Source organism: Haliotis asinina, unplaced genomic scaffold (assembly GCF_037392515.1).
Source record: "Haliotis asinina isolate JCU_RB_2024 unplaced genomic scaffold, JCU_Hal_asi_v2 scaffold_17, whole genome shotgun sequence".
Lineage (NCBI taxonomy): Eukaryota > Metazoa > Mollusca > Gastropoda > Lepetellida > Haliotidae > Haliotis > Haliotis asinina.
Window position 1 is genome coordinate 2,421,190 of NW_027133889.1, and position 25,656 is coordinate 2,446,845.

The 25,656-nt window shown below is 40.4% G+C and overlaps 1 protein-coding gene and 1 pseudogene across 7 annotated transcripts in view; both read left to right on the top strand.

Annotated features, from left to right (window-relative positions):
• LOC137269797 (protein wech-like) overlaps positions 1 to 25,656 on the top strand; it is a 298,390-nt gene that overhangs the window by 123,018 nt on the left and 149,716 nt on the right. The window lies entirely within an intron of this gene.
• On the top strand, positions 1,113 to 24,612 carry LOC137269799 (protein PML-like; annotated as a pseudogene).

The following is a 25,656-nucleotide window of genomic DNA, read 5'->3' on the forward strand; positions in this document are numbered from 1 at the left end:
TTACTATCAAACAAGAAGAATGTTAACTTCAAAAGGATAAAATGAGAAAGGTTATGTGAAGGATATAAAGTGAAAGGTTATCAAATTAATGCGACATTATATGCAAATATTTAGTCTTAGTAAACACATTAATCTTACAGGTTTCAATTTAATAAAAATCAAATTAATGCATTGTGTTAACACACATAGTTACTGAATGCAAGGTGACTAACGGGATCGGGTGGTCAGGCTCCCTGACTTGGTTGACACATGTCATCGGTTCCCAATTACGCAGATCGATGCTCATGTTGTTGATCACTGGATTGTCTGGTCCAGACTCGATTATTTACAGACCGCCGCCATATAGCTGGAATATTGCCGAGTGCGGCGTAAAACGAAACTGACTGACTCACTCACTACTGAATGCATACTTCGGCGGAGAGTTTTGGATCGAATATGTATTATGTGTACAGGACTCTCTTACCACATCACAGTCCCGCCCGATACTGTAGTAAAACTGGCAGACATTTATATTAACATAATATGCAGTGTCGTAACATAATCCAGTTTGTACGGCCATTGTCAGTACACTAGGTAACATAAAACAAATCGATTACGATAAAACTCGCGCATTAAGTTCTGCCCCGGAAGTGACACATTCAACAAGGAAGTCGAAACTCCAGGTGGGTGCGTCGTCATGTCTCAAAACATCCGGTTAAACCTCTCCTGATGTAGTTCCAGTCAAAATCACAGAAATACATAGATTGTAGAGGATAAATTATCTACTTAAGTCACAATTTAAGCTTACATAGCCGAGCGTCAATCAAACAGGTAATCCTATCTTTGTCTGTTCTACATGAGACGCCATTCCGCGTAGTACATGTTGCAAAATCTGTGTAATATAACCTTTAAAACGCCAGATGAGATCTGTTTGACTTTGTGGCAGTTAAACATGCGTGATTTACAAGGCATAACCTGAAACCTGTAGTTGTGACATGAATTTGAATTATTCAGTATGGTCGCTATGAGGGGGCGTAAACGAAGCCACGTGACAGGTAGGACAGGGTATTTTTAGATCAACAATGCATTAATGCATGTCACGATAACCTAAACACCCTGTGATTGTACAGTGGAGTACGCAGGTTGGAGTTGTGACTGGGAAGACAGCACACTGTGTGTGGGGTATACGGGTGGAGTACTAGTGTATGCTGGAAGATTCGTTTGATGCGATGTGTTAAGTGACAGATGGTACGCGTGGATGATATGGGTGAATTTGATTATCATAAATGATTGATAGCAGAAGGTTCATGAGAAACGGTTAGGATTAATAAAATAGGTATACGGGTGTAGTACACTGGGGACAGTGTATGCTACTAGATATTCTGCTATCAATCATTCATAATAATCAAATCCACCCATATCATCCACGCGTACAATCTGTCACTAAACACTTATCGTATCAAACGAATCTTCCAATATACACTAGCACTCTACCTGTATACCCCCACACATTGTACTGTCCACATACTGGGGTGGTAAATGATAGTGTATGCCAGTGGATATCAAAACGTGGAGATTGGTGGTAAGAAGAAGTGTACATACAGGGACTTGGGAGATGCGGGTGGGGATTGATAGTATATGCTACTAGATATCAGAACGTGTGGGAGACAGCCGTAGTGTGTATCAAATGGCATACATACATGGATGAGTGTGGTGGATAGTGCATGCTAGTGGATATCACACAGGGTAGAAGATTGGGTTAAGGTGTAACAAATGGTGTACATACAGAGGTGAGTGGGGATGGATAATTCGTGCCTATCTTGCGAAGTGTAATCGATGGACTACAGACAAATATTTTATGTGTTTCAGAATGGACGCCTTCCCCAAGTGCTCTGTCTGCCAGCAGCAGTTTACCTTGAAAGGTTCCGCCCCCTACCTACTGCCCTGTCTTCACACTGTGTGTGAAACATGTGTGACATCTGCAGCTGGTGGTATCATATCATGTTGTACATGTCAGAGGGAGGTCAACCTCACAGACACAACGCTCCACAAGGATGGAGTGAGACAGAAGGAAATATTCCATCTGACAGCCAAATATCGACCCACAGAGCTTCTCTGTACACATGAAGATGACGGCAACCAGGCTGTGTGTTGGTGTCAGGAGTGTGAAGAGCTGCTCTGCGAATACTGCCAGAACTGGCACGACAGTTTTAAAGCTACTAGACGACATGTTGTGGTAACCTTGACGGATACAATACCGAGAAGTATGTATGCTGAATCAGTTTGTAAACTACACAATCGTTATCCTCTTCAGTATTTTGACAAAAACTGCAACAGTTTACTCTGTGCTGAATGCAAGCTTGGAGAGCATGCTGATCACGACGTTGTAGATTTAAATGTGGCTGCTGATGTTGCTAAAGGACGGATAGAAGAACATGAGAAGAACGTGTCTGCATATCGTATTTCCCACCAAGCATACCTGGAGAGTATCAGCAAAGCCATAAATGACACAACGAAGACAAGCAGTGATATGAAGCAGGCCATTCGCCACACTTTCCATTCACTACGGGCACAACTCGATCAAAGAGAGAGAGAACTGACCATCGATCTGGAGAATCTGGAGAATCAGAAGAAGCAGGAACTGTCAAATCTACACAGCGAGCAAGTCACCTCTGACGATGAAAGTGAACGATACAAGTGTACCTCAGACTACATCGAGACAGTACTCAGATATGCTTCAAACTGGGACTTTCTGACACTGGAGAGTTCAATACAAGACGCAACGGAGAAGTACCTCACATCACTACCAACAGACTCGTACGACGCACCTGCAACTACTTTCAACACGAGTGTATTGGATAAACTGAAATCCGACATTTCAGAATTCGGGTCTCTCAGTGCAAATGGCTCAGACCAAGGTACTTACTTGCCCTCTCTCTCACATATACTCGCACATAGATAGATAGACAGACAGACAGATAGATATGTAATGGTTATTTGTTATTTTACAGACAACAGAACACAGACAGATGGTAGTGGTAGTCATCTAACTGATGCTGAGAGCAAACAAGAGGGGGTAAGTACTTTATAATGAACAAACATGCCTATATGTCTCGTTCCTTTCTTAGTATTCAAAATATAAAGTCAAATATAAAGTAATGGGTCACTAATATATTATTAACTCACCAAAGTCCTGGTTTAAGAGTGAGAAACAATTATACTGAGCGTTAGGCAGCAGTTATGTAGGTCAAGTACGGACAAAGAGGCAGGTAGTTTAGTGTACTCCAGATAATCGGTGTATGCCAGTGTGTCAACACAGCAATTAACCTATATATACACAGTCACTGATATATATTCGAGCTCAATTTGACCGTCGCCATCAACTTAGAAATTTCTCGACCTCGTGTCTACCTCTGTCAAAACATTCACAAAGAGAAGTAACTCTAGAGAACTACCTTAATGTCCAGCCGCTAAAATACTAATATCACTAAACACTTATGTACAAATTGTGACCCATCATAAATATCACTTAATAAAAAATACAATTTACAGAAAATACACTCTCGTAACAATGTATATCCTTTTGCTACAACCCGGAGAGGCTCTCAGGTTCTGTTTGTATTCATCCGTATTTTCTGTTTCATCATCCAGATATAAACATATTCAGGCTCATACAGACCCACTAATCCTCAAAAGACAACTTCATTCCGTTCAAACGTTGCTTCATTAATCTGGTTAGATCATCAATGTTCATCAGTCAAAGACCATTCTCTACTAGTAACTTCAGAAGTAAGGGCAATTTTATCGCGCTCAAAAAACTAACCCCTTCGACACTGTGTCTGCATACTTCAGTTGTGGTTCAAAGGCCAGTGACAAAAACAGGCCTGGTAGATACCAAAGGCTACACGTGGTTCTATAGCTTACTGTGTTACCAGCGCAACAATTGGATGGCGAGAGTTTGTTACTTTTTTGAAAGGCATTTAGAAATTGGACGAACAGGAATACATTACACGTTCTATGAACAACAACTTCTTTTTTATTCTTACTCGAAGTTTCAAAGCTAATCCTTTTTCCTTCATGAAATGAATAGCAAGTTGAACTGCAGTTGAGCAGTAAAAAACACTTCGGAAATTAAAATAGATTGTGATTTGTGTTGATAGATGTTATGGTGTTTTCAAAAGAGCCGTACCCAGATCTTTGAACAAACTTTCACTGTTAAAATCAAATTTAGTTTTAGCACGTCTTCTTTCTGTGATTCTTCGACACCTTGCGAGGATGCATGTTGCAGACGGTGTGTGTGATGAAGCCGGTGAATCTGCGGTGTAATTTCAATCAGATGCTAACTGTCTAAAGCAAGTGATGAAGCGCCGTTTTCCGCACTTCACAGATATGCGTGAAGATCTGAGTTAGAACTGGTCTTCAGTAACCAATGTTTGTCGTAAGAGGCGACTAGCGAGATCAAGCTCCCCGAATTGGTAGGCATATGTCATCGTACTCCAGTTGGATTGGTCGATGCTCATGATGTTGATCACTGAATTGTCTGGTCCTGCCTCGATTACTTATAACAACCTCCATACAGCTGGAATGTTGCTCAGTAGAGCGTAAAACTAAACTCACTTACTCATTCCTATGCTACTGTGCCATTACATACTGTAGAGGAAGAGAAACGCATCACTGTTTAGCTGGAATACTTTGAGGTGCATCATTAAACAACAAACCACCTGACTACTCATGAAGAGGAATGTGCAGGATTTGTAAATCTATCTTCGTTTCTTGAACTTTGTCCGAGATATGTTCTATTATGACTGAGTATTAGACGCAAATAAAGGTAAACTTTTGATACCAGACCATTGAAATGTGTAGAACCTGCTTTCGATTTTTTAACAAAGATTCTTTGAGACTGTTGATCACAGTTCATATTTCCTGATGTCATTTATACGATATAGGAACTTGTATTCAGGGTTGGATGGTTTGATAATTGATACATATGTTGGGGTTTATCAACAAATAGTTTTGATAGTTTGCATTGAATATATGGTAGGTGCAAAATGGTCTACAAATTTATACTTGAGAAGCTTAGCCGAATTTCGCGTTTACACCCTTACGCAAAATGACATTCCCCCAACAATCCAACATATCGTCAGTGCATGGTGATTCAGATGACACAAACACAGATACATGTGAGTGAGTGAGTTTTTGCACAGCTTGTAGCAATATTCAAGCAACATAACAGCAGGGAACACCAGAATTGGTCTTCGCACATTCTTCCCATGTTGGGAATCAATCCTGGATCTTCAACATAACGAGCCAACGCTTTAACCTCTACACTACCCCACCGCCCCACTAAAGTAGAGAAGATATTGTGTGTTTTCATTCATAAAGGTGTCTCTCAGATCGAATGACATATATTTTCAGGGATTATGCTACACCACGACTTACGAACCAGCCTACTTATCGAATAAGTCATTACTTGTCGACTGTCGTTTTTAAACAATTAACGAAAAATACATAACACAATACTTGTATAGCTTGTAATCAGATGGCATTTAGCATGTAAACTGAAAGCTATACTCATAACATCGATCACTGGTACTAAATTTTATTATTCAAATGTTCTATTTACCAGATTATTCATCGATTATTAATATCAAATTATTCAAAGAGTTGTTTATCATTATTCAAATATCTTATTTACCAGACAGGATTAACTTAGACTGTTCCTCTTTTGAGACAGAGTGAACTTGAAGTCAAGGCATATCGCATGCGTGTGACATGTTTTAATTAATTTGAGTGCAGCCCTCCCCAATCGTGAATTTCTATAAAATAACCGTTTTCAGGGAGATAACAGCTCTTCCCTTAATCGCATACACAAATGTTGCATAAAAAATTGGGTTCCTTAGTGTCTGATGCTATGAGAGATGACGTCTTTGGTGTGGTGTAAGATAGTCAATAAGCACTGTATCGCATTTCCAATATTTAAAGGTTTGTCCTCATGTTTCAAAGTGGGTTTGAACGTTATTGTTGTGGGGACAACATCTTGACTATTAATCAATGATGTCCTCGTCTACATGTTGATAAAATCGTCTCACATGGAGCCTTCACTTCACATCCAAAACGGCTGAGGACGTGTAAGCGTGTTTGCTAGAAAAGCCGAAGCATGTCATACGTTCATATGAAGATCTGATTTCAGTTCAGTCTTTAGCAGCACATGCTTGTCGTACAAAGGCGATGGACTAGTGGTATAGGGTGGTCAGGTTCCCGGACTAGGATGATGCTCATGATGTTGATCACTGGATTCTCTGGTCCAAACTCGATTATGTACAGACCACTGCCATGTTGCTGGAAGATTGCTGGGTGTGGCATTAAACAACAATGAACCAGTCAAGCATATTCAGTTGAAACTCACCCACATCTTGCTGACTTTTATTAAGAACAAGAAACAGAGGTATTACATAAACTGGTAGTAAATGAGACCTACAATTAGACAGAAACACAAACCGTGATTTTGCTCACAGACGACTGGAGGATCATGCTACAAGCAAACGGAGGATCTATCTGACCCTCGATACTGTCTATTTTCTACACGGATTATAAATTTACTGGCTCTGTTTAGTTCAAAAGTGGTTCCACTTTTACCAACGGCCCAACACAGAAACTTTGCTAAATTATCTTTGACATTAAGAACAAAGTCTTAGCTTTGAAGAAGTAGGTAGGTAGAATTAAGTTACCTGTTGATACTGTGTGTGTTGAACAATGAACAATGATAGTTTTATCCTGATATGAAGTTTATACAAATGTGTTTTCAGGCGGCAAGTGTCTATTTCTGACTACAGACAGCAAACCAGCTCAACCAACAATTTTTGACAAAATGTTTCATGAAGTGTTTATTTCATTGTCAGTCAGTGTAAAATTGAATGGAAAACATTTAGAATACCCATATACACATTTTCACAGCATTATAATATCTATTCATATCGCAAATTCACACACAGACGAAAATGTTAACCCATATTCAGTGCACTGTTTTGTGAACATTGAAAAGACGTTCATAAAAAATGTCTAATTTGTTGTTTGAAGTCGTGAAATTTGTTAAACTGTAAACAAAATGTATATTTCCAGGTCCTCTAGGACTGGACGCTGCTCGAGCCAACACAGACTGGTGCCTCGTAACTGCAGACGGTCAGCTGGTCAACTCGCCGCCCACTACACAACGCAGACACAGCGGCAGGTTACAGGAATATCAGGGTACATGTGCCTCCACCTCCATCTCCCTTTCTTCATCCCCCTCTACTGTCACCCCTGTCCCACACACCTCACAGTACTGGGAGACACACTCTAGAGTGGGTGTGGTGGGTGGAGGGTGGTGGCTTGTCCTGGAGGTGGGTGTGGTGGTGGAGAGTCAGGTGGACAGTGAGATGTATGTTTGTCTACAGCGCCGCTCCTGGCGTGTCAGTGTAGAAAGATGTGACATACTGGGCGGAGAGGGGAAGAGGGGGGTGGGTCTCTGTACTAGGGTATGGCTGCAGGGGGAGAAGGGGAAGTGTTACAGAAACACAATGTCTGACACACCCAGCACACAGGCGACCCTCCACTATGGCGTTGTGCTGGATGTGGGGAGGGGGAGACTCGCCTTCATCGACCTGGACAGAGAGGTTGTTTTAGCCAAGGTGGATGTTGAGTGGAGGGAGTCTCTTCTTCCCGTGTTTAGTGTTGGGCCGCCAGGTCGCTACACAGTCAACATGAAGGTGATATGTGTGGTCAGACATCACCATGACTGACACCAAGAAGTCACTTATCTATCACACCTTGAATTAGACAATAAAATAAACATGACATTGTGTAAACATGTGAGTTTGATTTATTTATTGAACTTGACTGGATTTTCTACTTGAGTGGATTCTGTGGGATATTACAAACATTTTGCATCCACATATGACTATTGTTATGATTATTATTCTCCAGTAGTTGACCAGTTTATCATACATTTCATACATGTCTGGGAATTGTCTCAACAAGTAATTGACTCCACAAATTCATCAAAAGTTATTTCAAATCATGAATATGTTTATAATATTTTATGTTATAAGTCCAATTCTAAGATGTCGTGTAGATCAAATGTTTGGTTTGACCTTTCATGCCGCACTCAGGGGTATTTCTGATCTACGTCGGCGGTCTGTAAATAATCGAATCTTGACCAGACAATCCAGTGATCAACAGCATGAGCATCGATCTACATAACTGGTATTCGATAACATGCTTCAACCAAGTCAAGGAGCCTGATACCTTTAGTCGCCTCTTACAACACAAGTATGGGTTACTGAAGTTCAGTTCTAGCTGTCTTCGTCTCATTTTTCTTATGTAGGTACAAACACAAGGAAATAGTAGATTTCTCCATATTTAATTAGTTCCTTTAATTATGAACAAATATCACTACAGTCATTCCACTAACCATGGCTTCAGCATATACAAGGTGATGGACATATACAAATAAACAAGAAGCTGTTTGGGGGAGCTTTAACTTTTGTTTAGGCAAGACTGACAAGATAACAAAAACACTGTTTCACTGTTGTTTGTGATCATGCCAATAAGAAGTTTGATAAGTTCAAGGCACTAAAAGTGCAAGGTCGCCAGTAAATTTGTTTATTTCAACACAGCGTGGTACATTGCTGCTGTTGATTTTTTTCTTGGATAATGCATATGGATGCTACGCTTGTATGGTTTTGATAAAACAGACAATTTTAATATTTCTTTAATTTGAAATTGTATAACATTAAAACATTAATTGTAAAACACATATTACATTGTAGGTGTTAGAATTACAGTGCTAATGCTTTTTTCTGAATTATTACATTGATATTAATGGTATCATTTCATGTTTATGCTTTATTTGTGAACTGCAAGTCAAGTTATAACCTCTGTAATTGGGAGAAGTCAATGTAAATTTGGCATTACTGATCAAGTCATATGGATGCTACCTGACTACCTGTGTTATTCAAACATTATGTGTGCTTTATATAATCACATTTAGAATGAAGCATTTAATTTCCATGTAAGTTTTTCATCAGACACGAATGTGTTCACTTCACAGTATCGGATAATAAAAGCTCGAGGTAAACACAGTTTATTGTGCTTCAACAGAACACATATGCTTCTTTAATTTAACAAATATTGAACTGGCTTATCATGATATGGAGCGATTAAATCTGAAGTATATAAACATTCTCACCTCCGTAACAGTAGGTTGTACACATACCCTGAGTCAGGCACCTAATCGTCAGCAAAAACAAAACAGTACCAGAATTTGTACTTTACTAGGAAAGTGCAATTCCAAAATTAATATGTACATACGTTACATTTGACCTGTTTCTAAATGGCATTGTGTAATCACAGTTCTCAGCCATGGAAATTTACCGCTGTTGATCCATGATCTGAAAAAGAGTGTTGTGATACGTAATGAAAGATATAGTCCACCTTCGGTCCACCACCCTCCATGTCCGACTTACTGCCTCGGTGTCAGTTCTGTATCACGCTTGGGAACTGATTACATGTGTCAGCCAAGTTCAGCAAGTATGACCACCTGATCCACAGTCACATTTTATGGCAAGCATAGAAACTTTGGTTCTCGTTTGATAGTAGGAATAGGTGCGTGAGTCTAGTTTAATGCCGCTCTCATTAATATTCAAGCTATGTGGCGGTGTTCTGTAAATAATCGAGTCTGGGCCAGACAATCCAGTGATCAACAGCCCGAATATCCATCTGCGCAACTGGCATAAGATGGAATGTGTTCACGATTCAGCGAGTCTGACCACGGCAGATCCCGTTAGTCGCCTCTTACGACAAGAATGAATTACTGCACATAATCCCAACCTGCACTGGTTTTAAACATAGGAATGCAAGGGCCATTTTCTGCATGGCTTGGCTTGACGAGTCTACCACGAGATATTTGTAGGATGCTGTTTGTACGTCAGGGAAGATTCTGTAGCAATGGACGTTTAAAATGCATCACGTCATCACTATTACAGAGGTATGACGTGACATAAGGCCGCATGTCTTTGGATAGGGTTGGTTGGTTCGTTGGTTACCGCCAGCTATATGGCGGCTGACTGTAAATAATCGAGTCTGGACCAGACAATCCAGTGATCAACAGCATGAACATAGCGTTAGACATTCCGGATACGATGACGTGTGTCAACAAAATCAGCAAGCCTCATCACCTGATCCCATTAGTCGCCTCTAAAACTGCACGGTTTACTGGACACCAATTCTCACCCAGATCTTCATGCGTCCCTTTGGATATGACTGCGTGTTGATCGCGCGTGGCTACACCCCACTGACTTATGCACACTCGTTCATACCACATGCATGCTGGGCGTGAGATAAAAGACTCACAGCGCGCGTTAATGGCTGCCACCCATTGGTGGTGTATCGGCAATGTAACAAATGAGAACAGAGGAACATTTGGTTCTTAGTGACAAATTATATCCAGTGACAAATGGAAAACTTAATACATGGGGTGTTTGTTTGTAATATATTGTAATAGTTATCTCAAAAACACTCAAACACAGTAACCGCCACTGCACTGTGTCAGGTTAAATTATTCGTCGCAAAAGCTTTGACTCTCACGCACGATACGTATAAAAGTTTATTTTTTTCGTGGAATGTGTGCACAATTATATTACGTCATAAGGTCAGTGATTAGTCAGTTTGACAGTCACAACAACTCTTAAAGTACAAACTGATCCCATGCGCAGAGAGCTTAAGTCTCAGCTGTCTGCATTCGCCTGCTGCAGCATGTGACATCATTAAAGGGACTTAACTGTAATCTATGTGGCGTCCAATCTCCCTACAGCGACATGCCTTTCGCCGAGCTCCGTCTACTGACGCCACTTCAGGAACATTATCATACTGTTTCAAAATGGAATCGGATTCCAACTCAGAGAAAAGCAGTTGGTCGCAAATGTAAACAATGATTTGTATCAACACAAATGTGGAAAGGTATTCTACAAGCTGATGATAGCAACACTTCATTATTATTTTAAAGGTAGTCAACTGTAATATATGTCTATACGTCCAATCTCACTACAGCGACATGCCTTTCGATTCCAACGCAGAGAAAAGCGTTTAAAAAAGATAGTAGCATTTCATTTCCATTTTCAGTCTGATAATCTTTTGTTTTTCTATCATCGTCACTTTGTTCCGTTTCCGTCTGACGAAACCTCGCTCAGTATACAGCAAGAGGGAAGGTCATATTTGTTTACAAAAGAATGAGAACAGTACTTACCAAACGTTCCAGAGTCTGTATTTACCGGTAAGTGATGCCAAAATGGACACCCTTCATCTCTCAGTTATAACATGTGGGCAGGGAACTATCATTATCTTGCACAGTTAGCACATGATAACACGCATGAACCAAGTCAGGGGTCCTCATCAAACTATCCGGTTGGTCGCCTCTTACGACAAGACTGGATTGTTAAAGATCAGTTGTGACACGGGTCTCTACCTGTCGTCATCACTTACTACCAGTGGTCCCATACAAACACTTTTTGACAGTGTTTTGCTGTCTACGCGCAATGTCATTTGTTTCAGTGGACAATCAAGATCGATCGTTCTGTAGCGTCGACATTTAAGATATACATGAAATACAATGAAGCCCATTGCATACTTGGTGAATGGAACATAACACTTGGCTTATGATAGTGATCCTACCGCTGTTGACTGTGGTCGCACCAAGCGCACCTTCATCCCCGATACGGTTTCAGTACATCATCATCACGTCCATGAACACGATTTATCCACCAGCATATATGAGTTTGTTTGTAGCATGAAATGACACATAGAGTTACAGAGCACATAACTATCTCACGTTGTAGGGTATATAACTAACTCACGTTGTAGGATATATAACTATCTCACGATGTATTGTATATAACTATCTCACGTTGTAAGGTATATAACTCAGTAGTGACTGTGACTTCATCCTCTTCAAAGCTTTGTGATCCACTTTCATTGTTGGGATGTCTCTTAAGAAATATGGCTGATCTCACCAAAGTTATATGTCTCCTGTCAGTTGTATTATACTCATGCCCTAATTGTCGATCAAACATGCTCTGTTGGCAACTCACACAAAATTCACACCACATGTGGAGAAAGATTTCGGTCTCAGGGAAATAACTTTGTGAGGGTTATCTCGACTGATGAACGTCTCTCTTAGAGATGAGTCCGTACACACTGTGTGAAACAAACAATGCATTCCTTGTTAAAACATTACCCAATGAAATTGAGTGGGTGTTTACTTACAATTCATATACGAACAGAGGTGTTATATTTAGCTGGAGTGAGATTGAGTGAGTGAAAGACAGCGTGATCGTATTAATGTTTTCTAACCTGACCACGGCGAGGGAGTGATGCAACGTACTGCACAGGTCGTGCCATTTTTAAAGGAATCGAAACATGGTCGTACTTGTGAGGAGCTGACATGCTGACCAATTTGGAAAAGTTAAAAAATGGGAGAATGTGTGTGTAGTACTTTTCCTGAGAATATCAACACAGGAATATATATTCATGTATCTTATTGATATACATATCTTATTTATCATCAAACAACAAGAATGGTTACTAATAACGGAGAAGATTTTAAACTATCAAAGTCAAACGTTATTGCAAATATGCAAATATTTTGAAGATATATTTGCCTGCATTATATGTAAAGATGACATTTTAGGAAAAACATTCATTTCACAGTTTTAGATTTATTCAGCAATCACATTAATGCATTCTATTGATGCATAGTTACAAAATGCATACGTCTGTGGAGGTGTTTGGTTAAAATGGATATTGAGCATGACTTTCTTACCAAATCACATGGACCCACCACGAGACACTAGTTAAAATGGTAGACATTTATCTCAATATAATTGGCAGTGTCGTCCAATAAACCAGTCTGTACGGCCATACCAATCCATTGGATAACCTGCTACAATTCGATAGCTATAAAACTCGCGAAATAAGATCTGACCCGGAAGTGACATACACAACAAGGAAGCCGAACCTCCAGGTAGGTGTGTCCTGGCCTGTCTCAATATATCCCAGTAAAACTGTCTTGATGTAGATACAGCTCCAGTCAAAATCGGAAAAAGACGTAGATGGTAGATGATACATTTTCTACTTATGTCACACGTTAAGCTTCTACAGCAGTGTGTCAAATCAAACAGGTTATCCTATCACTGCCACTCTTGCCTCAGACGTCATTCATTCTAATGCGTTTTGCACAATCCGTGTAATTTAACACCGAAACAGCAAACCGGAAGTGACATGTACAACAGGGAAGTCGAACTTCCAGGTAAGTGTGTCCTGTCCTGTCTCAATATAACCCAGTAAAATTGTCTAAAAAAGTCGGAAAAAGACGTAGATAGTAGATGATTCTACTTATGTCACACGTTAAGCTTCTACAGCCGTGCGTCAAATCAAACAGGTTATCCTATCATTGCCACTCTTGCCTCAGACGCCATTACCTCTAATGTAATGTAACACCGATACAGCAAAAGCAGACCTTTTGATTTTGTGGCAATTAAACAGGGTGTTGATTGAAGCGTACTTTACAAGATAAACCTGAAACCTGAATTTGAAGTATCGTCGTTATGTATGCTTCCAAGGCGGCCTGAACGACAGGGTGGGTAGGACAGGGTGTTTTCAGACTGACAAAGCTGGAGACATGTCACAATGACCTAAACACCCGGCGATTGTGAGGTAGGATATGTAGGTCGGAGTTGCAGGGTGGCAGCACAAGGTGTGTGGTATATACGGGTGGAGCAATAGTATATATTAACAGATTCATTTGATACAATAAGTGTTTAGTGGTAGAGGTAGATGGAAAACATGGATGGACTTGATTATTTTAAATTATTGTTAGCAGAAGGTTTATGAGAAATGCTTAGGGTGAATAAAATGGGTGTAAAGGTATAGCAAATTATGTGTACTGGTGGGTAGTACTGGGTTTGTGGGTGAGTGTGGATAGTATATCACAACGTGGAGATTGGGGTTAAAATGTGGTATATATGGTGTATATACGGAGGTATGGGTGAAGTTAATAGTGCATGCTAGTAGATATCACAAAATGGGGATTGGCGTTAAGATGAAATAAAGGTGGTGAACATACAGGGGTAAGTGGGGGTGGATAATGCATGCTAGTAGATATCACAGAGTGGAGAATGGGGTTAAGATGTAGTATAAGTGGTGTACATGCAAGGGTGGATAAGGGTTGATCTTGTATGCCGGTAGATATGCCAGTGTGGAGGGGATAGATGTTAAGGTGTAGTAAATGTTGTAAATTCAGGGGAGGGTAGGTGCAGTGTACGGGTGAGTGAGTGAGTGAGTTTAGTTTTACGCCGCACTCAGCAATATTTAAGCTATATGGCGGCGGTCTGTAAATAATCGGGTCTGGACCAGACAATCCAGTGATCGATCAGCATCGAACTGCACAATTGGGAACCGATGACATGTGTCAAGCAAGTCAGCGAGCCTGACCACCCGATCGAACAGTGTACGGTAGTAGATGTTAGACACTATAGGAGGCTATGGTTGAGATGTAAAATGTACAGACGGGGGTGACTGGAAGAGGATAGTGCATGCTAGTGGATAGTAAACACTGTAGGTGATTGGGGTAGAGGTCTATAGCGTACAGACTGGGGTGACAGTGCATGTAGTAGATGTCATATCATATGGCCTGTAGGACAGTTGTTGGATAAAGTATATTTAGGTCACATATCCAGTGTCGGCCTTTTGATCTTATTTTGAATAATGTATCGACATATAAGCTTACCTAACGTACTACCTTAAATTCAAATGAGCTAAATGAAATTTAGAACACAATTCTACCGTTATTTCTATAATGAGGTAATTCTTTTCTATAGAAAACATGGCATTCATCTTCTACTAAATAAAGGTATTAGTTTTTACACACAAATTCCGTATAAGTTATATTGAACAATACCCTATTACAAGTAATGTTGACACTTGAGTTGTGAACTGGTGTTCGAAATTTATACATTGCGCTGACTGCTCATATCTCTCGGATTACAGCAACATATAATTCGGATTTCAGAAGAGATTTTATATCAACAGTATACCTTTGAAAACTAGACTTGCGAAATCATTTTTCGAAATAAATATATCTTAAATATATATGCAGTCAAAAAATGCTATGGTGTGGGATACTGAGATGTTGAATGTAGTTTGTATTTGGAGAAAGCAGAAGGTGTTAGGCGTACGTGTTGCGTAACCAGAATAGATACATAAAGGTGATGCACTTACGTATACTGTAGCAAAATCCTTGTCAAACTACAAACGCGTGAAAGTCCGGCAAAACAGGCCTTCGGCAACTAAGGCAACTAACGAGATCAAATGGTCAGCTATATGGCAGCGGTTTGTAAATAGTCCACTTTTCGATCATACAGTGATCAGCAGCATGAGCATCGATCTGCGCAACTGGAAACCGATGACATGTGTCAACCAAGCCAGCGGGCCTGACCACCCAATCACGTTAGTCACTTCTTATGACAAGCATAGTCACCTTTTATGTTAATCATGGGTTTGCTGAAGGCCTATTCTACACCGGACCTTCACGGTTCAGCAGTGACAGAACATCCCATCAGTTGACAAACATCGGCTTCACGACTCAGACAAGACGGTATCTGTGCCTGCAGATGCTACTGTGATGTATAGTTGACGCTTCAACATCGACATCTAGGTCTTTGGTGAGCACGCACGGTTTGCCAGTAGTGAAAGAAACAGTGGCGGAGAGAGATGATATCAGACGTAAGCAGGTTCCAGCTGTTCAGGAATGCAGACGTCGTGGACAACGTGTTTATTTGTGTGTTTTGTCTCTTTGTTTTAAAGGGCTGGATATGCTGAAATCCGAAATTTCGGAATTCGGGTGTATCAGTGCATATGGCTCAGATCAAACAGGTACCTACTTACACACACACACGCACACACACTCTCTCTGTCTTCCCCCTCTCTCTCTCTCCCTCTCTCTCTCTCCCTCTCTCTCTCTCTCTATATATATATATATATATCCTTCTCTCTCTCCCTCTCTAACTCAAGCACACACGGTAATACAAAAGGTAATAGTCATTAATAAACTTAAATGTGGTGGGTTCATTTATTCTCAAATGTAAATGAACCTTTTTGTGTATTTCATGAGCACTTCAAAGAGCATGTTAGAACATGTAGAAAAGCAACTGATTCGGTATTCCTCGAGTTTAGGTGAAATAATACATTGTAGTTAAAAAAGCATCATTTTTGAGTAAACGCTTCGTGTTATCAAAACTTGGGGTGTTCCCATACCTTTTTGAGTTATAGTATAGATCAAAAGTGAAAATGTGATGACCTTTTTGTGAATTCTTCAGTCGAGTGTCACTTTATGGTGATATGATCATGTTCAGTCCCAAGACTTTTCTACAACAATTCAGTTAGGCGTAGACAATTTGATTTGTAACAGTTGTTGGTTATTTTATAGACAATGGAACACAGACAGACGGCAGTCATCTAACAGATGCTGACAGCAAACACGAGCATGTAAGTACTTCGTAATGACTGAACATGCCTATGTGTCTCGTTTCTTCCTTAGTAATCAATATTAACAAGTTGCGATCAACAGCGACATATGCTATTATTGTCTGTACACAAAACTGATGTTTGAATTTTAAACAAACCTACTGCTCTTTCAATTTTGAATTGCGACATTAATGCATATCCTTTTCTTACAAGCTGGAGTTCTTGGAGGTTCCTAACAATCCAACAGCAATGCCACGTTTTGGTAAGTTAAACACTGAAATAGGAAACAACATTACGAGAACTGTCTGACCTGTACCAGCGCTAAAAGAAACACATCACCTTGACACATCCCAGATGTCGAAATGACAACGATTGTTGTCTCCCATTTTTAGACAGAAATCACTTGTTGTGGAAGTAAAAGTTTCCATGATTTTCGCGAAACGAGCTTAATGAAACTTGGCAGGTTCGAGAAGATCACGATCGTCTACTTCTGGTGATGAAGCCTATAATCACCGATTGTAAAGCCTAGAGTATCTTCAGCCTTAAATTGTCTGAGGATTGTAAGGTATTTCGCCAGCTATGGTCGACCCTCTCATATTTTGGGATCACAGGACTCAGTTGTCTCTATAATCCACTAATCTCCAGCACAGGCTCTAACTGCTACCACTACATGAGTTTAGTTATTCAAGACACATTTGTGACTCATCATTCAGGTTACTGATGGGAACTGCTTCTATTCATCATTTCTATGGCTCTGTGGTTATTCGTCCCTGTCATCGAGGCCAGTGACCAGTTTCCTCATCTTCCAGACATCCATCTGGAAGCCAACCTATTTAGACTCAACAGACAACTTCATTTTGTTCTAATGTTGCTTCATTAACATCGTTAGATAATTAATGCTTATAAGTCAAAGACTATTCTTTACTAGAAACTTCAGAATTAAGGGCAATTTATCGCACTTAAAAACCTCACCCATTCGACACGGTGTCTGCATACTTTGGTAGTGCTTCAAAGGCTAATGACAAATGTAGCTCTGGTAGATAAAAGTCTACTCATGGTTCTGGAGCTTACTGTGTTATCAGTACAACGATTGGATGGAGACAGTTTGTTATTTTTTTGAAAAGCATTTAGAAGTTGGACGAACAGGAATACATGACCCGTTCTATAGATAACAACTTCGTTTCATTCTTTACACGAAATTTCAGGGCGAATTGTTGTTGCTTCATCAGGCTGGATGTGTTCAAGCAATATGTTTCAGGAGGATCCAGGTTAGACAAAGATTCCACTCGAGGTAGATGAAGCAATGTTGAGACAGGAGTAGTGTTCATGAATACTTCAAAAGGACAAAGCAAAAGGACGCAGTCATGTAATATGATATGTATAGCTTTCAACTATATTTTGATAAGAATGCAGTTAATAATCTTATACAGTATGGTTCAAAATTATTGAGAATAGCTAAAGCATTTCATATTATTAAACGAGAACAAATCAGATAAAATTGAATGTATTGTGAAAGTGAACTGACCTTTTCATGTTGTGTAGGTAACAATTTAATATTTTATCAAGTCTCCTTGAGCTTCACGGCACAGTCTAAGACGGGTAGGCATACTTCCTATCAGAGAGGTTAGTGTCTCGTGAGTTATGCTGTCCCAGTATCAGACCACTTCTCTCTTCATGTCTTCAATTTTTGTCAACCCCTTTTGATTCACACATTCCTTCATCATCCCCCAAATGTTCTCAATGGGATTTAAGTCAGGACTATATGCAGGAAATGGTAATGCAGTCACATTTTTCTCCTGAAACCACTGTTTGGCATGTTTTGCGGTGTGTTTAGGATCATTATCTTGCTGCAAAATCCAGTCATTTCCATAAAACACATGTGCACTTGAAAGGAGAAAATTATCTAATATGTTAGTGTAGCGTTGACTTGTCAGATTTCCCTCAAACACACACAGCGGGGTCGTTCCTAATAAGGATATCCCTCCCCATACATGAAACTTTGGGCTGTATTCAGGTCGTCCATACAACGGTGCTGACGCAGACTTTGTCCATATTTTCAAATTATTGGGATATACCCATATTGAGCTTTCATCAGTAAAAATCACATTTTCCCAGTCAAAGTTTTCATGTGCCAAACACCACTCAACACGCCTGTCTTTATGTTCTTGTTTCATGAGAGGAGAAGGAATTCCAGTCTTTTTCTCCCATCCAAGATCAATCAAATTTCTTTTTACTGTAGATTTTGATACAACTGTTGATCCCCTTTCTATCATTTCATACCTGATGTTGGAGATGCTTACCCTTTGCTTTTTAGACGCTAAAATTTTCCAATTTTCTGGGTCTCCCTGCTCCTTTCTGGTGCCCCAAATCCTTTCCCTCTTTAAACGTCTTCCTAATCCTATACACAGTAGAAAGAGGAGTTCCTGTTCTCTCTGCCAATGTATTTACATCATCAATTCCTTGATTACACAACTCAAAAATCAACCTTCTTTTATCTTCAGCAGACATTGTTGACAGTGCTGAGGAAAATGACGTCTGCTACAAATTCAGGGGAGGTAACTCTAATTGTACTATACTCAGTAGGCCAAGATGAGTTACCTCCCTTATACCATTACTTAGTTTTAAGTATCAGTGAATCAGTTGAGGTGTTAGGATAGCTCAAAGTAAGAAGAGAAATTCTCAATAATTATGAACCAGACTATACATCATCAGCACCATTTGGAAATGGACGGCAGCTGAAATGACTAGCAAGTAGAATTGCAGTTGGCCACTAAAAGCCACTTCGGAAAATAAATAGACTGAGATTTGTGTTGATAGATGTTATAGTGTGCTCAATAGAGCCGAAATCAACTTTCATTCTTAAAATCAAATTTAGTTTTAGTACGTGTCTTTTCTGTGGACCCTTGCAGGTCCCGGGGTAGAATAGGCCTTCAGCAACCCATGCTTGCCATAAAAGGCTACTGTGCTTGTCGTAAGAGGCGACTAACGGGATGGCTGGTCAAGCTTGATTGACACTCGTCATCGGTTCCCAATTGCTCAGATCGATGCTCATGATCTCTGGATTGTCTGGTCCAGATGCGATTATTTACAGACCGCTGCCATATAGCTGGAATGGTGCTGAGTTCGGCGTAAAACTAAACTCACTCACTGAATTCTTTCTGTGATTCTTCCATGTGTAGCGAGGATGTATGTTGCAGATGCTGGGTGTGAAACCTACAGACGTGAAACAGGGACGATGACGCCGGTGACTCTGCGGTGTAAGTACAATCAGATTCTAACTGTCTAACCTATTAATGAAGCGCCGTTGTCACCACTTCACATATATGCGTGAAGTTCTGGCTTAGAATTGGTCTTCAGTAACCCAAGTTTGTCATAAGAGGCAACTAGCGAGACCGGGTGTTTAAGCTCCTCGGTGGAAATATTTCATCTTACCCTAGTTGCATAGGTCGATGCTCATGATGTTGATCACTGAATTGTCTGGCCCTGCCTCGAGTAATTATAACCGTGGCCACACAATTGAAATGTTACCGATTATGGAGTAAAACTAGACTCATTCACTCATTCCTTTGCTACTGTAAATTATATACTGAGAGCAAAGAAAACGCATCTCTGTTGGAATATTTCTGAGTGCACCGTTAACCACAAAAAAACCGACCATTCATAAAAATGATTGGTCAATGACTGCCGTTTAAACACCAACTGTAGTGTTCGTGCTGTAGACGGGATGCTGTACAAATATACAGTTTACAGGGTGCTGTACACAGGATGCCCTACACTGATTACTGTACATAGGATGCTGTATTCAGCTTGCTCAACATAGGATGCTGTACATAGGACGCAGTACACGGGATGCTGTGCATAGGATGCTGTACTTAGGATGCTGTACTTAGGATGCTGTACACGGGATGCTATATACGGGATGCTGTATACGGGATGCTGTATACGGGATGCTGTACACGGGATGCTGTATACGGGATGCTGTATACGGGATGTTGTACACGGGATGCTGTATACGGGATACTGTACACGGGATGCTGTATACGGGATGCTGTACACGGGACGCTGTGCACGGGATGCTGTACACGGAATGCTGTATACGGGATGCTGTACACGGGATGCTGTACACGGGATGCTGTATACGGGATGCTGTATACGGGATGCTGTACACGGGATGCTGTACACGGGATGCTGTATACGGGATGCTGTACATAGGATGCTGTAGTAAGCTTGCTGAACATAGGATGCTGTACATAGGATGCTGTGCTTAGGATGCTGTACACAGGATGTTGTACACGGAATGTTGTACACAGGGTATTCTACACAGGATGCTGTACACAGGATGTTCTACACAAGATGCTCTACATGAATGCTCTACACAGGAGGCTGTACTGGGCGGGCTGTACATGCGATGATATACACGCTGCTTCTGAATTCCCTGAATACACAAATGTCCTACTGTGGTGTGACGGTCATTCCTTTCAACACCGTTTGAGAAAGTGAATTGTATTTTACGCTGATTCTAGCAACCTTGCAATATAAGGCTCGGTGGGTTGTGGTATTCTTAGCTTTATAAATATTGGAATGGCTCTGAGTCTACAGACATACCCTACATGATTTAAAGAAACAACGCTGTGCTGGGTTGTAGATTTATATGCATTTCTTGAACATGGTACTAGGTATATTCTACTATCACTGATTATCAGACATCAAGTAAAGCAACGCTTCTGATAGACGACCATTGAAACCTAAGGTATCTGCTTTCGATTTTTCAACAATGACTCTTTTATATCGTTGATCACACTTTATATTTCCTGAGGTCATTTATACGACACAGAGAAGGAGTATTCACGATTGGATGGTTTGATCATTGATAAATGTTGGAGTTAAATATATGGTAAGTGCAAAAGGGTCTACATATTTATACTTGAGAAGCTTACCTGGATTTCTCACTTACACCAATAAGCAAAATGGCCTTCACCCAACAATCCAACATATTGTCAGTGTATTCGTGAATCAGGTGACAGAAACACAGACGCATGTTTACATTCACAACTGCCGATCTATTTCGACTTTAATATGCTGTGTAGAGAGTGAGTTAGAACGCTTTTACACAGCTTGTGGCACTATTCAAGAAACATAACAACAGGGAACACCAGAATTGGGTTTCACACGTTGCACCCATGTGAGGAATCAAACACGGGTCTTCAGCGTAACGAACCAACATTGTAATCTCTAGGTTACCCCTACGCTACATTACGTAGACACGATATGGTGTGTTTTATTTATCGTATACGTCATTAGTTGCCGGCTGTCGTTTATAAACAATTAAAGAAAAAACATAATGCTATTCTTGCATAGCTTGTAATCATATCACATTTGGCATTCACAATGAGAGTTGCTCATAACATCGATCAGTGGTATCAAATATGGTATTCACTAGACAGGATGATTAAAAAAATGGGGCTCCTATTGTTTGGTGCTATGGCCTTTGGTGTTGAACTCTTTTCGGTGGTGTAATGTAGTTAATTAGCAATGTGTTGCACTTTCAGGACATAAAAGGTTTCTCCACGTGTTTCAAAGTGGAATTGAACGTCATTGTTGTTGTCGATGTCAACATCTGGAGTAACGCTTAATGGTGTCCCCGTCTACAGAGAGAAATCGGCTCACACGGCGCCATCACTTCACGTCCAAAAGCGTTTGAGGATAAACGTTCGTAGGGTAGAAAAGCCAAACATGTCATATGCTACTATACCCATGACGACCCGTGTTAAAATCGATCTTTAGTAGCGCATGCTTGTCATTTAAAGGTGACTTCCCTGACTTGGATTGTGCTCATGATGTTGATCACCGGATTCTCTGGTCCAGTCTCGATTATGTACAGACCGCCGCCATGTTACTGGAAGATTGATGATTGCGGCATTAAACAACAATGAACCGGTCAACCATACATTCAGTTCAAACTAATCCTCTTCTTGATGAGTTTAATCAAAAACAATAAACGGAGATATTACACCAGCTGGTAGTAAAAGAGAACTACAATAAACAGAAACACAAGCCGGAATTGTGCTCACAGACAACTGGAGGATCATTCCACAAGCAAACGGAGGGTCTATCTGACTCACTGTCTATACTCTACACGATTCCTAACTTAACTGGCTCTGTTTAGTTCAAAGGGGTTCCACTTTTACCGACGGCCCGACACAGAGAATTTGCCAAATTATTTTTAACAATAGGAATAAATTCTCATCTGTAATGTTAATTGTTCATCTTAAACTTATCAAATTCCAACTGTATCGTTTAGTGTAATATCAGTGAAATGTGTAAGATGAAAGCCTACAATTATAATAATAAGATGTGAAAACATGTAGCTCAGCAAGGAGGCAGATAATACAGTTTACTGAAAGGTGACAGTACTTGGAAGTGCTTGATCGTTATGCGAAAATTATAAGTTGTACACGTTGAATTGAATATTCACTGAAATGAGTGAAAGAGTTTGACTGCTTTTCAGAGAATAGAAGACTGTAGACGATTCCTGATTTCAGATACTTTCTGTGAAGGAAAGACGATTCATGTGACACCGTTAAAGATGAATGTTTACTCACTACCAAAGTCAAAACTTGTATCAAAGTACACGTTCATGTTTTATTTCTTGCTGAAACTGTAACTAAAGAGTTAATCATATCTGAAAATGACAAGTCTGAGAACAGTGTTATAAAAACAAATATGAGAGAATACCTGTCACAGTCAATACACATAACGTGACAACCTGTGTCCCGCCCAGCGAGTGTGTTCAGACTGTGGTCAGTGATTGAAGCGGACGTAGAAGTTACCTGTTAATACTGGGTCTGTTGAACACTCGGATGTAAAAATATCGCCAAACAACTATTTTGTCGGTCTTATTGTTTACGAAATCGTATAAGAAGAGTTTAGAATACAAACAATGATAGTTTTATCCTGATATGAAGTTTATACACATGTGTTTTCAGGCGGCAAGTGTCTATTTCTGACTGCAGACAGGAAACCAGCTGAACTAACAATTTCTGACAAAATGTTTTACGGAGAGTTTATTTCATTGTCAGTCAGTGTAAAATTGTATGAAAAACATTTAGAATACCCATACATATATTTTCACAGCGTTATAATATCTATTTATATCACAGTTATGACACAATTCACACACAGACGAAAATGGCAGCCGATATTCAGTGCGCTGTTTTGTAAACATGGAAACGAGGTTGACAATAAAATGTCTAATTTGTTGTCTGAAGTCGGGAAGTTTGTTAAACTGTAGTCAAAATGTATATTTCCAAGTCCTCAAATACAACTGGACGCTGCTCGAGCCAACACAGACTGGTGCCACGTAACTACAGACGGTCAGCTGGTCAACTCCAGCCCGCCACACAACACAGACACAGCAGCAGGTTACGGAAACATTGGGGTACATGTGTCTCCACCTCCATCCCCCTTCCTCCATCCCCCTCTACTGTCACCCCTGCCCCACACACCCCACAGTACTGGGAGACACACTCTAGGGTGGGTGTGGTGGGTGGAGGGTCGGGGTGGCCTGTCCTGGAGGTGGGTGTGGTGGAGGAGAGTCAGGTGGACAGTGACGTGTATGTTTATCTACAGCCCCGCTCCTGGTGTGTCCGTGTAGGGAGCTGTGGCACACACGGGCGGAGTCTCTGTACCAGGGTGTGTCAGCAGGGGGAGAAGGGGAAGTGTTACAATAACACAATGTCTGACACACCCGGCACACAGGCCACCCTCCACTATGGCGTTGTGCTGGATGTGGGGAGGGGGAGACTCGCCTTCATCGACCTGGACAGAGAGGTTGTTTTAGCCAAGGTGGATGTTGAGTGGAGGGAGTCTCTTCTTCCCGTGTTTAGTGCTGGGTGGCCTGATTTCTACACAGTCAACATGAAGGTGATAAGTGGAGCAGACATCACCATGACTGACACCAAGAAGTCACTTATCTATGACGCCTTGAATTAGACAATAAAATAAACATGACATTGTGTAAACATGTAAGTGTGACTTATTTATTTTAACTGTCAAATGTAATTGTAGTGATTGAGGCGGACGTATAAGTTGCCTGTCCATGTGGTGTTTGTTGTGTACAAGAATGTAACGAAGTCAGCTAAATGTATTGTTTTTCTACTTGACTGGATTCTGTAGGATGTTACAAACATTTTGCATCCACACATGACTATTGTTATGATTATTATTCTGCAGTAGTTGACCAGTTTATCTCACATTTCATACATGTCTGGGAAATGGCACAACAAATAAGTGAATGCACAAATTCATCCAAAATTATTTCATATCGTGAATATATTACCATATTTGGTTTCTACTATGTAATGTAAGTGTTTTAAATCCCCACATGAACAGTTTGTGATGAAATTTTTGTCGTTGTGAATCCACACACGTCACATCTGATGTCGGTGAAGAGATGTGGTGAAAGTGATTGAAGCGGACATAGAATGTCCTCGTGTATGTGGTGAGACGCATATTCAGAAACACAATAAAAATCACAGAATCTTTTGTTTCTCTGATTAGCTAGGTTTTATTGTCAGTAAGAAGTGTTTGAAATCTACACTTGAACAATTCTGGGGTGTAGTGAAGCGGAAATGGCAGATTCTAAATATATGTTGTAACACAACACAGACACAGGAATGACTAAAGAAAAGAAAAATGACAGCAGTTTCTGCTTGTTTAATGGCATTATTTATTCTGCAGTGACCAACACATGCACTAGCTACTTAAAACAAGAGCAAGTATGACGAGTTACATCAGCGACACCAGAGGTTAAAAATCATTCTATTTCTCAGATTTGATTATGGAGCAGTTCCACTGGCTGCCGTCAAAGGGAAGTAACTCTATGCGGGATGCTGTGACTGAACCTGTTTGTGCACTTCGCCACTCTCGATGCTGATACTGTTGATGTTTGGATTGTCTGGTCGAGATTCGATTATTTACAGACCGCTGCCACGTAGGTGAAAGAATAATCACTAACTCAACTTTACTGTGTCTGTTGCTGTTTTAACCGATCATGTTCATTTAGATACACACTTATTATTTCATGTCGGTGACGTTAGTAGGAGAAAAGTAATCCGTTCAGCA